The sequence below is a fragment of the Trachemys scripta genome, chromosome 15 (assembly GCF_013100865.1).
Source record: "Trachemys scripta elegans isolate TJP31775 chromosome 15, CAS_Tse_1.0, whole genome shotgun sequence".
NCBI classification, from domain to species: domain Eukaryota; kingdom Metazoa; phylum Chordata; order Testudines; family Emydidae; genus Trachemys; species Trachemys scripta.
In genome coordinates, this window is record NC_048312.1 from 32,009,473 (window position 1) to 32,024,492 (window position 15,020).

A 15,020-nucleotide genomic window follows, 5' to 3' on the forward strand; every position below is an offset into this window, starting at 1 on the left:
GCTTCCTATCTAGGATGTACCTTTCTATTTTTTTAGGAACACCCTCTAAAAACTGCTCCATTTTTACTAGGGAAACCAGATCTTCCAGAGATTTAACATTTGCTCCTGATACCCAGGCATCACAATTTTTGTCAATGTGGTAGGCATGCCAGGTAAATGACACATCTGGTTTCCACCTTAGGGCTCTGAACCGCCGATGGGCATGCTCGGGTGTTAGCCCCATTCTGAGTCTGGCCTTGTTTTTAAAAAGTTCATAACTGTTCATGTGCTCCTTAGGCATTTCAGCCGCCACCTCTGCTAAGTGTCCACTGAGCTGCGGCCTCAGCTCTACCATGTACTGGTCTATAGGGATGCTGTATCCAAGGCAGGCCCTTTCAAAATTTTCTAAGAAGGCCTCAGTATCATCGCCTGCCTTGTAGGTGGGGAATTTTCTGTGATGGGAAGTGGTACCTGGAGAGGAGTTGTTAGGAGTGGCTGTTGCATCCGGCCTAGCCCTTGCTACTTCCAGTTCATGCTTCCTTTCTTTTTCTCTCGCCTCCTCTTTGGCTTTTTCCAGCTCCATCTCTCTCTTGTGGGCCTCCTCTTTGGCTTTCTCTTCTCTTTCATGGGCCTCCTCTTTGGCTTTCTCTTCTATTTCTCTCTGCTCTCTCTCGAGATTTTTTAATTGAAGCAGTCTCTGATGTTTTCTTTCATTTTCTTCTGCTTCCAGTTTGGCCAGTTCTATTTTGTTAGCTACTTCTTTGGTAGTCATTTCCTGTTTTCTTGTGCTGGGTCACACCCCTCTGCAGTTGACTGAGACTGGGATGTACTCAGCTCTGGCTGCTGCTGAGTTAACAGACTTTCTAACTAGCTACTCCCGAGGATGTAAAAAGAAAAAAAAAAAAACAATTCAGCTTGTAAATTCCTTTTACCAGTCGTTTGCTCATTAATTGAACCCTTCTCTTAACAAAGGCTCTTGTTAAAAAAACTTAACACCTCTGCCTTCAGGCAAGGAGAGATAAGATATGCATCTACCTTCAGCTCTGCTTTCCAAGCAGCTAGAAGGAAAAAAAAAATCTTGCTGGCTTTTGGGTTTAAAATGAATCCCACCACTCTGCCACCATGTCAAGGCTGTATCCCCACTTTGAACTTTAGGGTACAAATGTGGGGGGCCTGCATGAAAACTCCTAAGCTTAACTACCAGCTTAGGTCTGGTCCGCTGCCACCATCTCAAAGCTAATTCCCTTCCCTGGGAAGCCTTGAGAAACCTTTCACCAATTCCCTGGTGAATACAGATCCAAACCCCTTGGATCTTAAAACAAGGAAAAATCAATAAGGTTCTTAAAAAGAAGGCTTTTAATTAAAGAAAAAGGTAAAAAATCATCTTTGTAAAATCAGTATGGAAAATAACTTTACAGGGTAATCAAACTTAAAGAGCTCAGAGGGCCCCCCCTCTAGTCTCAGGTTCAAAGTACAGCAAACAAAGATAAACACTCTAGTAAAAGGTACATTTACAAGTTGAGAAAACAAAGGAAAACTAAGATGCCTTGCCTGGCTATTTACTTACAAGTTTGAAATAGGAGAGACTTGTTTAGAAAGATGTGGAGAACCTGGATTAATGTCTGGTCCCTCTCAGTCCCAAGAGCGAACGAACTCCCAAACAAAGAGCACAAACAAAAGCCTTCCCCCCCCCCCCAGATTTGAAAGTATCTTGTCCCCTTATTGGTCCTTTGGGTCAGGTGTCAGCCAGGTTACCTGAGCTTCTTAACCCTTTACAGGGAAAAGGATTTTGGAGTCTCTGGCCAGGAGGGATTTTATAGTACTGTACACAGGAGAGCTGTTACCCTTCCCTTTATAGTTATGACAGTAGCAGTGTATTCATTTTATGGTGAATATATAATATTAATTACAAACAAAAGTACTTTAAAAGAATAGTGAGGTTGCAAACTCAAGCACTCCAAAGCAAAGGGTGTCAGAGCCATACCAAAAGTGTGTGGGGGGGGAACCACCCTTATCCCTCCTTTTCTCCCTGAGGCCCTGCCTCTGGCCAAGCCGGGATGAGGCCAGGGAGCCTGCCATCCACCCCGTCCTGGATAGAGGGAGCTGAAAGCAGCCCTCTTCCCATGTCCCCGCCCCCGGGCCCTTTGCCTGGGGCAGGTGGAGGGACCTAGGCTCCCCATAGCTGCCCACACAGCTCCCCAACTTGGCTCCGGCTGTGGGGCGGGGACTCGGAGCCGCAGCCTGGCGATTATTAGGGTTGCCAACCCTTCAGAATTGGCCTGGAGTCTCCAGGAATTAAAGATTAATCTTTAATTAAAGATTATGTCATGTGATGAAACCTCCAGGAATATGTCCAACCAAAATTGGCAACTCTAGGCCATGATAAAGCCATATGAGTAGCTGTGGGAAGCAGATGACGCCTAGATGATGACTGGCAGTAGCCACTGAGTCAAGGTGGGTGAGAGGGTTGAGGGTTCACCTGGGAGGGAAGACCCAGAGCATCGTGGAGTACTGCTGGGGCAGAACCCAGAGGTAAAGGGCACCTGGCTCCGGGAGGGACATGGGGGCCAGCAGCAGGTGAGCTACCGGCCTGCAGAGGGCGCTCCAGGCTGGAATCAAGCTAATTCCCAGGATAACCAGCAGGAGACGCCACACCAGTGAGTCTTGCCTCACTACAGGAAGACTTATACAATCTTAGGGAGCACCACACCTCTTCCGTCAGCATTTGCAGTGACACTCAGCCTATGTTGTAAAACAGAAGAGTTTATTAGTTAACTGAAACACAGCATAGGAAGTCTTGGTTAGCACAGAGAAAAGAAAGTTACAGCATCCCAGTCAGCACAAAGCCCACAGCCCTGTTCCTCTGATCTCCCTTTGTCCCAATTCAGGTATGCCTCCGACTGCTCCCCAGAGCCAACACTTAACTTCCACCTCAACTCCCTCAGTCCTTTGTTCTGGTGCTGGGGAGATATGGCTCAGCATCCCTGCTGTGAGGAGGAGAAGTCCATTTTTCTCTGGGTTGTTGGTTGCTAGGAGTCCATGTCTGGGAAATAGGATTTGCCATTGTCTTCTCAAGAGGTCCATTGATATGGGACCTAAGACCGCAGACAGCTAGGCACCATTCACACCTGCCCAGAGAACAAACAGACATTGTCCCCCTCCGCTAGGTAATAATGCAGCAGAGGGAAAACTGAGGCACTCATAGGTTTCATAAAAATATTAAAGAGGATTCCAAAAAGGGTGGATCTAGACTGTTCTTAGTGGTACTAGTTGGATAGCTCAGTGGTTTGAGAATTGGTTTATTAAACCCAGGGTTGTGAGTTCACTCCTTGAGTGGCCAGCTGGGGCAAAATCAGTACTTAACACTGTTAGTGAAGGCAGGGGGCTGGACCTGATGACCTTTCAGGGTCCCTTCTAGGTGTATATCTATCTATCTATATATAAAAAAGAAGTAATGGTCTCAAGTTGTGGTGGGGGAGATTTAGGGTTGGATATTAGGGAAAAACTTTTTCACTTGCAGTAGTGAAGCACTGGAATGGGTTACCTAGGGAGGTGGTGGAATCCCCTTCCTTAGAGGTTTTTGAGATCAGGCTTGACAAAGCCCTGGCTGGGATGATTTAGTTGGGAATTGGTCCTGCTTTGAGCAGGGGGTTGGACTAGATGACATCCTGAGGTCCCTTCCAACCCTGATATTCTATGATTCTATGATAACAGAAAATTCCCACTTCAGTCAGAGACCCAAAATATGAGGAACACCAAATTAGTGACCACCAGTTAAAAGTTTGGCTTAAGTGACTTGCCCTGCATCAATTGCAGGGAAGGTTCTGCTCAGGGCCATCCTTACCCATATGCATATGGCACCAGGAAATGTGGGGCACCAAATTTCCTGGTGCCCTGCGCAGCTGCGTGCTGCTCCAGCCCCTGCTCTGGCTCTTCCCCAGCCCCTGCCCCTGCCCTGTTCCCACTCCCCTGAGGACTCCAGAAGCGGTCGGGCCTGCACTCACAGGTAAGTAGAGCGACCCGGCCCCAGCCTGCTCTGCTCCCCTGGCTCCCAGCCGCGCCACTGGCAAGTGCTGGTGGGTGGTTTCCCCCTGCCTCCAAGCCTGGGAGCCAGGGGAGCAGAGCAGGCTGGGACTGGGTCACTCCACTTCCCGCAGGAAATGGCCAGCCTCTCTCCCCCCCATCCCCCACAGTGGCCTGGGGCCAGCCCCCCCTCCCGCAGAGGCCTGGGGCCAGCCCCTCCCCCCGCTCCCTCCGCCCAGCAGAGGCCTGGGGCCCCACACAGCCCCCCCACGGGTGGGCTGCATAGGGCACCAAAATAGCTAGGGATGGCCCTGGTTCTGCTCACCCATGAGCTGAAGCTTGCCCAGTGCAGGTGGAATATTGGGGGGGGCAAGTTTAGTTTGAAAATAAACCCTTTGCCACACAGAAAAAAGCCCTCAGTGTTCATTTCATGTTCGTTTATAATCTCCTAGCTGCCCAGCTGCTTTTCCTCACTACTGCCGCCAGCAGCCTTGGGTTCCCATCTTCTCTCTCCTGCTGTGGTCATTTCATTGTAGCAGTTCTGCAGATTCCCCAGCTTTGCTCTTTCACTTATATTTTTCACTTCATTGTACAGAGCTGGATTTCCATTGTTCAGTCACACGTAAATAGCAGAGTTCTCTGTCTATGCGCGTGGCACCAGCAGCTAGTTTCCCAAAGCCACACAGAGCAGTGGGAGGTTAGCCTGCGGTGTCAGAACTGCAGTGTTTGGCCCATGGGGACTCCAGGTGTTGCGGCTGCTGCCACCTACATGGTGAAACCTCCAGCCCATCACAAATAGCACTTCCATATTCTCCAAGGTGGCATCACTGATGGATTATCTGGGAGAGCAGAGATTAACAGTGCAACCTGGCTGGCAACACCTAGGAGTCTCTCAGAGAAGTTCCCTGCTCAGACGCTTGGCACCCACTAGCAATGGGCTCTGACAGTGGGAATTTAGAGGAGGACTCAGCAGACAGTCCCTTCTATGGCTTCCTGAATGAGAGGGAGTTTGGTCTTGTCATTTGGCCGTCAGAGTCAGGGCTCCTGGGTTCTCTGAATTTGGAAGTGGGTGTGGTCTAATGGTTGGAGCTGGACTGGTATCAGTACCATGCTTCAGACCTGCCTCTGTCAGTGACGTTGTGGGTGACCTTGCTGCCAATCACTTTCCATCCCTGTGCCCCTGATAATGTGGATACTACTGACCCACCTCTGAGGGCTGGCAGGGGTCACAGTCTCCACCCATGCTCACAAACAAAAGACATGGGAGGGATCATGAATTGATGTCTATTCATCTCTATCTCCTTCCATCCCAGCATTGCAAAGTTTTGAATTTTAGACTACCCCTTTCTCCACAGCTAACGACTTGTGCCTCACCATTTATCACTGGAATAGCATACAGAGGACACTGTTAAACCCATAGATTATATTTATGTAAGATCACTAGGGCTGTTGATTAATTGCAGTTAACTCAGGTGATTAACTAAAAAAATTAACTGCGATTACAAAAAATTAATTGCAATTAATTGCACTGTAATTTATTAAATATTTTGGACGTTTTTCTACATTTTCAAATAGATTGATTTCTATTACAACACAGAATACAGAGTGTACAATGCTCACTTTATATTATTTTTATTACAAATATTTGCACTGTAAAAATGATAAACAAAAGAAATACTATTTTTCAGTTCACCTCATACAAGTACTGTAGTGCAATCTCTTTATCATGAAAGTGTAACTTACAAATGTAGATTTTTTTTGTTACATAACTGCACTCAAAAATAAAACAATGTAAAACTTTAGAGCCTACAAGTCCACTCAATCCTACTTCTTGTTCAGCCAATTGCTAAGACAAACAAGTTTGTTTACATTTAAGGGAGATACTACTGACTGTTTCTTATTTGCAATGTCACCAGAAAGTGAGAACAGGCGTTTGCGTGGCACTTTTGTAGCTGGCATTGCAAGGTATTTATGTGCCAGATATGCTAAACATTCATATGCCCCTTCATGCTTCGGCCACCATTCTGGAGGACATGCTTCCATGTTGATGCTGTTCATTAAAAAAAAATGTTAATTAAATTAGTGACTGAACTCCTTGGAGGAGAACTGTATGTCTCCTGTTTTGTTTTACCCACATTCGGCTATGTATTTCATGTTATAGCAGTCTTGGATGATGACCCAGCACATATTCGTTTTAAGAACACTTTTACAGCAGATTTGACAAAACACAAAGAAGGTACCAATGTAAGATTTCTAAGGATAGATACAGCACTCGACCCAAAGTTTAAGAATCTGAAGTGCCTTCCAAAATCTGAGACGGACGAGATGTGGAGCATGCTTTCAGATATCTTAAAAAAGCAACACTCCGATGTGGAAACTACAGAACCTGAACCACCAAAAAAGAAAATCAACTTTCTGCTAGTGGCATCTGACTCAGATGATGAAAATGAACATGCATTGGTTCACTCTGCTTTGGATCATTACCAAGCAGAAACCGTCATCAGCATGGACACGTCTTCTGGAATGGTGGTTGAAACATGAAGGGACATATGAATCTTTAGCGTATCTGGCATGTAAATATCTTGCAATGCTGGCTACAACAGTGCCATGCGAAAGCCTGTTCTGACTTTCAGGTTACATTGTAAACAAGACGTGGACAGCATTATCTCCTTCAAATTGTAATCAGACTTGTTTTCTGAGTGATTAGCTAATGTAGGACTGAGTGGACTTGTAGGTTCTAAAGTTTTACATTGTTTTTGAATGCAGTTATTTTTTGTACGTAATTCTACTTTTGTAAGTTCAACTTTCATTATAAAGATATTGCACTGCAGTACTTGTATTAGTTTGTAATCAAAAATAAATATAAAAAGACCACTGTACACTTTGTATTCTGTGTTCTAATTGAAATCTATATATTTGAAAATGTGGAAAACATCAAAAAAATTAATACATGGTATTCTATTGTTTAACAGTGTGATTAATTCCATGATTAATCACAATTAATTTTTTTAGTCATGCGATTAATCGTGATCAATTTTTTTAATCGCTTGACAGCCCTAAAGAACACCCATTAAGTTGGGGACCATTCCTGAAGCCCTTACTCTGACAGTGCTGAATTGTAATCAGACTCCTTTCTAGTCATGGGGTACTCTTTGCCACTCCATCTGTTTTCTCCCTCTGTTTAAGTGAGGCTGATCTACAGGGGGCCTGTGACAAATCCAGTCAGTTAGACAGCATTTCCAGACTCTTTCCACAGCCAAGATTCCAGTTCATGTACTGGTGCAGGGGGTTGGGGTGTGGGGTGCAGGCGGGAGTGCGAGGTGTGGCAGAGCGTTGGGGTGCAGCAGGGGGTTGGGGTGCAGGCAGGAGGTTCAGGGCAGGGAGTTGGAGGGGTGCAGCAGGGGGTTGGGGTGCAGGCTGGGGGCTCAGGGCAGGGGGTTGGGATGTGGGGTGCAGGCGGGAGTGCGAGGTGTGGCAGAGGGTTGGGGTGCAGGCAGGGGGCTCACGGCAGGGGGTTGGGGTGCAGGATGGCATTGGGCTGTGGCCTGGAGCCGCTTACCTAGAGAAATAGCCCCGCAGGCCGCGTGTTGGAGACCCCTGGCCTAGGCCGAGCACTCAGGGATTTCCATCAGCCTGCTCAATGGCAAATGAAGCCCCCAAAGAAGGGAAGAAGAATGGAAGTGAAAGAGTAAAGCTGGACCATCCGCTGAGCTGCTGCACTCAAGTGAGCAGAGCCGGGGAGAGAAGAGGGAGAACGTGAAGGTGGCTGGCGGCAGTAGGGAGGAGAAGCAGTTTGGGAGCCAGGAAAGGAGAAATAAATACTTAATGACAAATGCTGCCGGCTCTCTCTTGTGTGCTGAAGGGTTGAAAAGGGGTCTCTTTACTATCAGGCTAAACTTTAAAATAGCTGTGTATGGGGCGGGGGGTCTATAAAGGTAAGAGGTCGCTCTAGGGGCTTGAAGTCCCAGATTCTGGGGCTATTGCCTCCTTCTACCAGCTGATCTCAACCCAGCAACTCCCTCAGCTGGTAGCAGTAGTGAGCTCTTGTCCTCCTTTTCTGGCTGGGCCTGTTCTTACTGTGGTGTGTGAATGCTGACAGGGGGGTGTGGCTAGGATAGTCTGCATTGGGGGATGGGAGTCTGCCCAAGGGCGAATACCTGGGCATGTAGCATGGGAGCCCAGGAAGGGGTTGGAGGCCAGGTGACACCTTGGCCCGGGAAACTGAACAAAGGCTGTGGGAGGGGTCGCTGAAGGCAGAGTGCTGAAAGCGGGCTGGAGAGATGGCTGGAAGGCAGAGATGGCTCTGACCCCCCAAAGGGGGGTGGGCTGGGATGCCCTGGGACCCCAAGCTGGACCTAACTGAGGGGGTCCTGTTGTCTGTGCCTGCAAGACCTGTCTTGGACTGTATTCCTGTCATCCAAATAAACCTTCTGCTTTACTGGCTGGCTGAGAGTCACGGTGAATCGCAGGAAGCCGGGGGTGCAGGGCCCTGAGTCCCCCAATACTCCGTGACAGAGCTCTTGTCCTTCTTTTCTGGGCTAGCCACCAGAAAAAGGACACGATCCATGTGGCCAAGGAAAGAGAGAGGCAGTGTTGCCTGTTACCATGGCTCTTGTGGGGGAACACGGCAGGTTACGCTGGACTAGGTAGCAGCCACATGTCTCCAAACTTGCACCTCCCGAGGCTCTAGAGACTTCGCTCCCGATCCCAGAGCGTCCTCAGAGTCCTAAAGCACCAGATGGGTTCTGGCCTCTCCCCCCACCTCAGCAGTCCAGAAAAAGTGATTTGTAGACATGTTCTGTGTCCTCTCCTGCCACACTCCCCTGTTGGCAACTAATGCAGTCACAGAGTCCAGGCTCGGTGACAGGCATTGCTCTGGGCTGGGACAAGCAGGAGGACGTGAGCTACAATCGATCCCCCTGTGCGTGGGCTGAATGGGCAACCTCTCTCCTGCCATCTCTGCTTTCCAGCCCACAGGCAGTAAGGAGAAGGTGATGCACTTACCCCAAAGGTGGGGGTGGGAAGAAGCAGAGTGAAGAGGAGATCAGAGCGCCATCCCATAGCATTCCTCCTAGAGTCTCTCCAACCACCACCTGGCTCCTTCCTGCCGTAGGTCGCGGCCCCTAGGTTCCACAGGGACTTTCTGAATTAACCCTCTAGAAAGCTGCCTCTGGCTTCCTACAAGCTCTCACGCGGCCCTGTCACGGGAGGTAAGGAATAAGGTCCTGCCTCCCCCAACTGCTCGGGGGAATCCTCTCCGAGAATCAGTGCAGGGCTTTATGCAGCTCAACAAACAGATCCCTTTGTGTGGTGTTGTCAAGAAGCTTCACCCCCCACTTGGCAGCTCTTTTTAGAGCAACATTAACTCCCCCAGGGATTTCTGCCCTAAATGCTCCAGGCCTGAGGGAAGGATTCTGTGGAAAACAGGCCTTTCCCTTGCTCCAATCCAGGCTCTGCTGTTCTGATGCTGCAGAGGCTTGAGGGTTCCTGGAGAGCATGCCGCAACGCCAGCAATCCCATGGGGCCTCAGCCCTCGGGACATGTTCTCTTTCTCCCCCAGCACCGTGCAATGGAGGGAAGAAAGGGACACGGGAGATGGAGTCTCTCACTGCAGGATGGGTTATCCGTAAGCCAGGAACACCAGTGTGGACGCAGGGGAATGCTGGGCTGTGGTGTATGTGCCCTGCAGGATATCACTCGTGAAGGGAAGCAACACTGCTCTTGGCAGCGGAATCTGGGCAATAAGGAAGAGGAGATGGAAATTCTCCCTGGGGAGGGGAAATGGGAAAACCCGGGGGGACGATGGGTATGTCGCTGGTTACAGCCCATTGAGGTAGGGGAGAGAGGGTACAAAAAGTGGTGGGCAGGGAGATGGTTCTCAAACTCTGGGTCAGGACCCCAAAGTGAGTTACAACCCCATTGTAATGGGGTCACCAGGACTGGCTTAGACTTGCTGGGGTCTGGGGCCAAAGCTGAAGTCCGAGCCCCCCTGACTGAGGGGGAAGCCAAAGCCTGAGGGCCTCAGCCCTAGGCAGTCAAGCTCGGGTTGCAAGCCCCTTGTCTGGGGCTGAAGCCCTTGGGCTTCGATTTTGGCCTCCCCACGCAGGGTGGAGGGATTTGGGCTTTGGCTTTCCCCCCACACCCAGGGTCGGGAGGGCTCAGGCTTCGGTCCCCCCTCCTGGGGTCGTGTAGTAATTTTTGTTGTCAGAAGGGGGTCGGAGTGCAATGAAGTTTGAGAGCCCCTGCATTAGACACATCATTACCTGTTTTACGTTCTTGGTTATTGAGAACCCCGGACCTCGAATGGATAGGGATCAAGCTGCTACTGACACAGCCCAGCAGATGAACCGGTGGGGGGCTGGCACCATTCACTGAATCCAAACCAGAGAGCAGGAAATGTTTCTCCTTTTGCACCTGTCTATGACTTGTGGGAAGAAATTAGGTTAGCCCGGGGGACTTCCTACTGGGAGACAGACAGGGGCGGTCTCACGTAGCCAGGAGTAAACCGTCCTTGGCCATTTTAAAAAATTATAGATACTTTTCTAATGCAAAGTTTTGTGCCCAACTAGGAGTGACTCTATTGTGGGCCTCCTTGTGTTGGATAAAGATGAACTGATCACTGGACTGGATGTCCGTGGTTGCTCTGGGGCCAGTGATCATGACTTGACTATTCAGTAAGGACCAGTATCCTTACTGGTTTTGGAACAAATTGATAAATTAAACAGCAATAAGTCACCTGTCCTTTAAATCAGCTTCCACACCAGATGCCTGGAGGAGAGCTAATATGACACCAATGCATAAAAAAGGCTCCAGAGATGCTCCTGGCAATTACAGGCAACTAAGGCTAACTTCAGTACCAGGCAAATTGGGTGAAATTATAAAGAGCACAATTATTAGACACATAGATAAACATAATTTGTTGGGGAAGAGTGAACATGGTTTTTGTAAAGGGAAATCATGCCTCACGAATTTACTAGAATTCTTTGAGGGAGTCAACAAGCATGTAGATAAAGGTGATCCCGTGGATATAGTGTACTTAGATTTTCAGAAAACATTTGAGAAGGGCCCTCCCTTGGCTCTGAAGCAAAATGGGATAAGATGGAAGGTCCTCTCTGGGATATGTAACTGGTTCAAAGGCAAGAAAGAAAGGGTCTGACTAAGTGGTCAGTTTTCAGAATGGAGAGAGGTAAATAGTGGTGTCCCCTGGGGCTCTGTACTGGGACCAGTTCTGTTCAACATACTCCTAAGTGATCTGGAAAAAGGGGTAAACAGTGAGGTGGCAACATTTGCAGCTGTTACAAACCAACTCAAGTTAGTTAAGTCCAAAAGAGAGTGCAAAGTGTGACAAAGGGATCTCACCAAACTGAGTGACTGGGCAACAAAAAGGCAGATGAAATTCAATGTTGATAAATGCAAAGTAATCAATTACAACATGTCAGGGAAGATTCTAGGCATCAATGATCTGATCTTTGGGTTGATGGCGGTAAACAGATTCCCATAAGGCTCCCTCTCTCCCTCTTCCCAAGAGCCACCCTCATCCTCTCTCCCCTTTCTGCTCCCGCATCCTCTGCAAACTTTCGAAGATGGATGCCTCGTGATGGCCTTCGCTCATGGGGATGTTGCCTAGTGGTCAGGGTTTCGGCCTTTTTGGGGGAAAGGGCGCAGCAGATGGTGGGGGAGCCCAGGGCCTCCCACTGGGCTCTGACCCAGGCTACTCTGGGGCAACTGTGACGTTACTGACATAAACTGGGACCGTATAGATCATTGTTGCAACCAAGGTCCTGTAGTGGCACCCAAATCTTGTATAAAGGGGGTCAAATGGGGTGTCTAGGACAAGGTTATGGTTTACTGGTTATGATCATGCTGTCTATATGTGTGTATCAGTTTTGTAGTTGAAGTTATGAATATTGGCTCTATACTGTCTGTATGGCAAACTTATGCTATGCTTCTGGGTGACATCCCAGACAAGCTGAGATTAGCTCTGCCTAGCCTGCTTGATGGCCCATTAAGGACCATCAGCTATACAATGGACCCATTGAGAGAAGACAGATACGCCTTGTAACTCAGCAAAGTATGCAGGGACTGGCCCATGTGACTCCAGACTCCATTTTGCTGTAATTTTCCACAGTAAGAACAAAGAGGTGTTCTTACACCTGGAAAAGACTATATAAGGCTGATGCCTCATCTCCATCTTGTCTTCAATCCTGCTTCATACCTCTGGAGGAACTTTGCTACAAACTGAAGCTCTGAACAAAGGACTGAGGACCCATCCCAGCGGGGGATGTATTCCAGAGACTTGATTCGAACCTGCAGTTTATTCCATCGCTGCTGCAAGCCTGAACCAAGAACTTTGCCATTACTGTATGTAATTGATTCCATTTAACCAATTCTAACTCTCATCTCTATCTTTTTCCTTTTATGAATAAACCTTTAGATTTTAGATTCTAAAGGATCGGCAGCAGCGTGATTTGTGGATAAGATCTGACTTGTATATTGACCTGGGTCTGGGGCTTGGTCCTTTGGGATCAGGAGAACCTTTTTCTTTTACTGGGGTATTGGTTTTCATAACCATTTGTCCCCATAACGTGTGGCCCTGGTGGTTATACTGGGAAACTGGAGTGTCTAAGGAGATTGCTTGTGAGACTTGCGGTTAGCCAGTGGGAGGAGACCGAAGTCCTCCTAGTCTGGCTGGTTTGGTTTGCCTTAGAGGTGGAAAAACCCCAGCCTTGGGCTGTAACTGCCCTGTTTTAGCAATTTGTCCTGAGTTGGCACTCTCAGTTGGGTTCCGCCAAAACCGCATTGTCACAGCAACACAAGGGGGTGACCCTTCCTAGCACCCCGCTATTGTCCAAAGTTCGCAGTTTATCACAGGAAGCTCTGAAGGGTGCTTGGCAAAGGGGAGTCATGCCATGGGGCGGGGGGTTGCAGAGGAGCAAGGGGGAGTCATGCCATGGGGCGAGGGATTGCAATGGGGCCGGTCCCCCCCGCTCACCTGGAGGTGAAGACCTTGGAGCAGCTGACGGAGGGGCTCAGGTCACACATGGCCCGGTACCCGGGGTCCCGCTCCCGCGAGCTCTCCACGTGCAGCGCGTACACAGAGAGCGCCAGCCCCAGCGCGCACAGCACGAGCCGCAGCGCCCGCTCCCAGCCCGGCGCCGCCATCGCCTACTGCCACCTCGCGCAGGGCATGGGTTCGCCCCCAGTGGCCCGCGCACCTGCCAATCAGCAAACGGTTCCAGCCCATTGGCTGCCCCTTCAGGAGGTGGGATGGCAGAAGCAAGGGATTCTGGGACTTGTAGTTTTATGTACCAGTGGAGGAGAAGGGGGAGCTATGGTGCTTATGGGGAGGAGTCTAGTGCTTGGACCAGAGCCCTGGAGTAGCAGGGGGCTCCGGGGGCTATTTAAAGTGCCGGGGCTCCAGCTACCTCTGCTGCCTCGGTCCTCTAAATAGCCACGAGAGCCCCACAGCTTCCCCAGGGCTCCGGCAGCTATTTAAAGGGCCAAGGTGGTAGAAGCAGGGGGGGCCCTGCCCTGCCTGCAGCCAGCCCCTGCTGCACCCCCTGCCCCACCTCCTGCCCCGTACCCCCTGCCCCCACCAGCCCGTCTCCAGCCAGCCCCTGCCTGCAGCCAGCCCCTGCTGCACCCCCTGCCCGCACCAGCCCCGCACCCCCTACCCTGCCTGCAGCCAGCCCCTGTCTCCAGCCAGACCCGCACCCCCTGCCCACAGCCAGCCCCTGCTGCACCAGCCCCGCACTCCCTACCCTGTCTCCAGCCAGCCCCTGCCTGCAGCCAACCCCGCACTCCCTGCCTGCAGCCAGCCCCTGCTGCACCCCCTGCCCTGCCTCCCCCCCGCCCCCCGCCCCCCCCCGACCCCCAGCCCCTGCTGCACCCCCTGCCCCAGCCAGCCCCTGCCTGCAGCCAGCCCCTGCTGCACCCCCTGCCCGCAGCCAGCCCCTGTATCCAGCCAGCCCCACACCCCTTGCCCTGCCTCCAGGCAGACCCTACCTCCAGTCAGCCCCTGCCCTGCCCCTGCCCTGCCTCCGGCTAGCAATGTATGTAATATATAATTTTAATTTTATTTATATAGTTATGGAAAGTAAATAATACATGGAAGAAATGAAGGGGGGGGGGTTACGTGTTTTTTTTTAATCATCCCTGTCGGGGCCCTGCCTAAAATGTTCAAATTGGGCCCCACACTTCCTAAAGCCAGCCCTGCATACAGTAATGGCAAAGTTCTTGGTTCAGGCTTGTAGCAGTGATAGAATAAACTGCAGGTTCAAATCAAGTCTCTGGAGTACATCCACAGCTGGGATGGGTCATTCAGTCCTTTGTATAGAGCTTCCTTTTATAGCAAAGTCCCTCCAGAGCTATGAAGCAGGATTGAAGACAAGATGGAGACGAGGCATCAGCCTTTTATAGTCTCTTGCCGTGTGGTCTTTGCTTTCTTTGTCCCAAGAACACTCTATCCAGCATGTGGCATAGAAAAACCTTAGAGTTCTGTCCATAAGCAGGTTCCTGCATGCCTTGCTGAGTCACAAGGTGTATCCACCTTCTCTCAATGGGTCAATTGTATAGCTCATGGTCCTTAGTGGGCCATCAAGCAGGCTAGGCAGAACTAACACCAACTTGTCTGGGGTGTTCCCCGGAAGCATAGCACAAGCTTGAAATACAGACAGTGTAGAGCCAATATTCAGAACGTCAACTACAAAACTGATACACATATACAAATAGCATAATTATAATCAGCCAATCAGAACCTCTCCATAGACCCCTTCCATGACAACCTTTATACAATATTGGCTGCAAATATATAACAGTGGTCACAACGGTGATCTATACAGTTACAGATTATGTCAATAGCGTCACAGGAGGTGACACGGCATCAGTGAGACCGATATTGGAATACTGCATCCAGTTTTGGTGTCCTCCTTTGAAAAAGATGTTGTGAAATTGGAGCTGGGGCAGCAAAGAGCCACCAAATGTTCTGAGGGCTGGAGAAAAATGCCTTCTAGTGAGCG

At 49.8% G+C, this 15,020-nt stretch overlaps 1 long non-coding RNA gene across 1 annotated transcript; it reads right to left on the minus strand.

The window, feature by feature from the left end:
* Positions 1 to 2,182: 2,182 nt before the first annotated feature.
* On the minus strand, positions 2,183 to 11,271 carry LOC117888336. Its single transcript, XR_004648309.1, has 3 exons — positions 10,266 to 11,271; positions 9,007 to 9,125; positions 2,183 to 3,107 (listed from the first exon to the last, which is right to left on the minus strand). It is a non-coding gene; the product is annotated as an uncharacterized LOC117888336 (long non-coding RNA).
* Between the last annotated feature and the right edge of the window lie 3,749 nt (positions 11,272 to 15,020).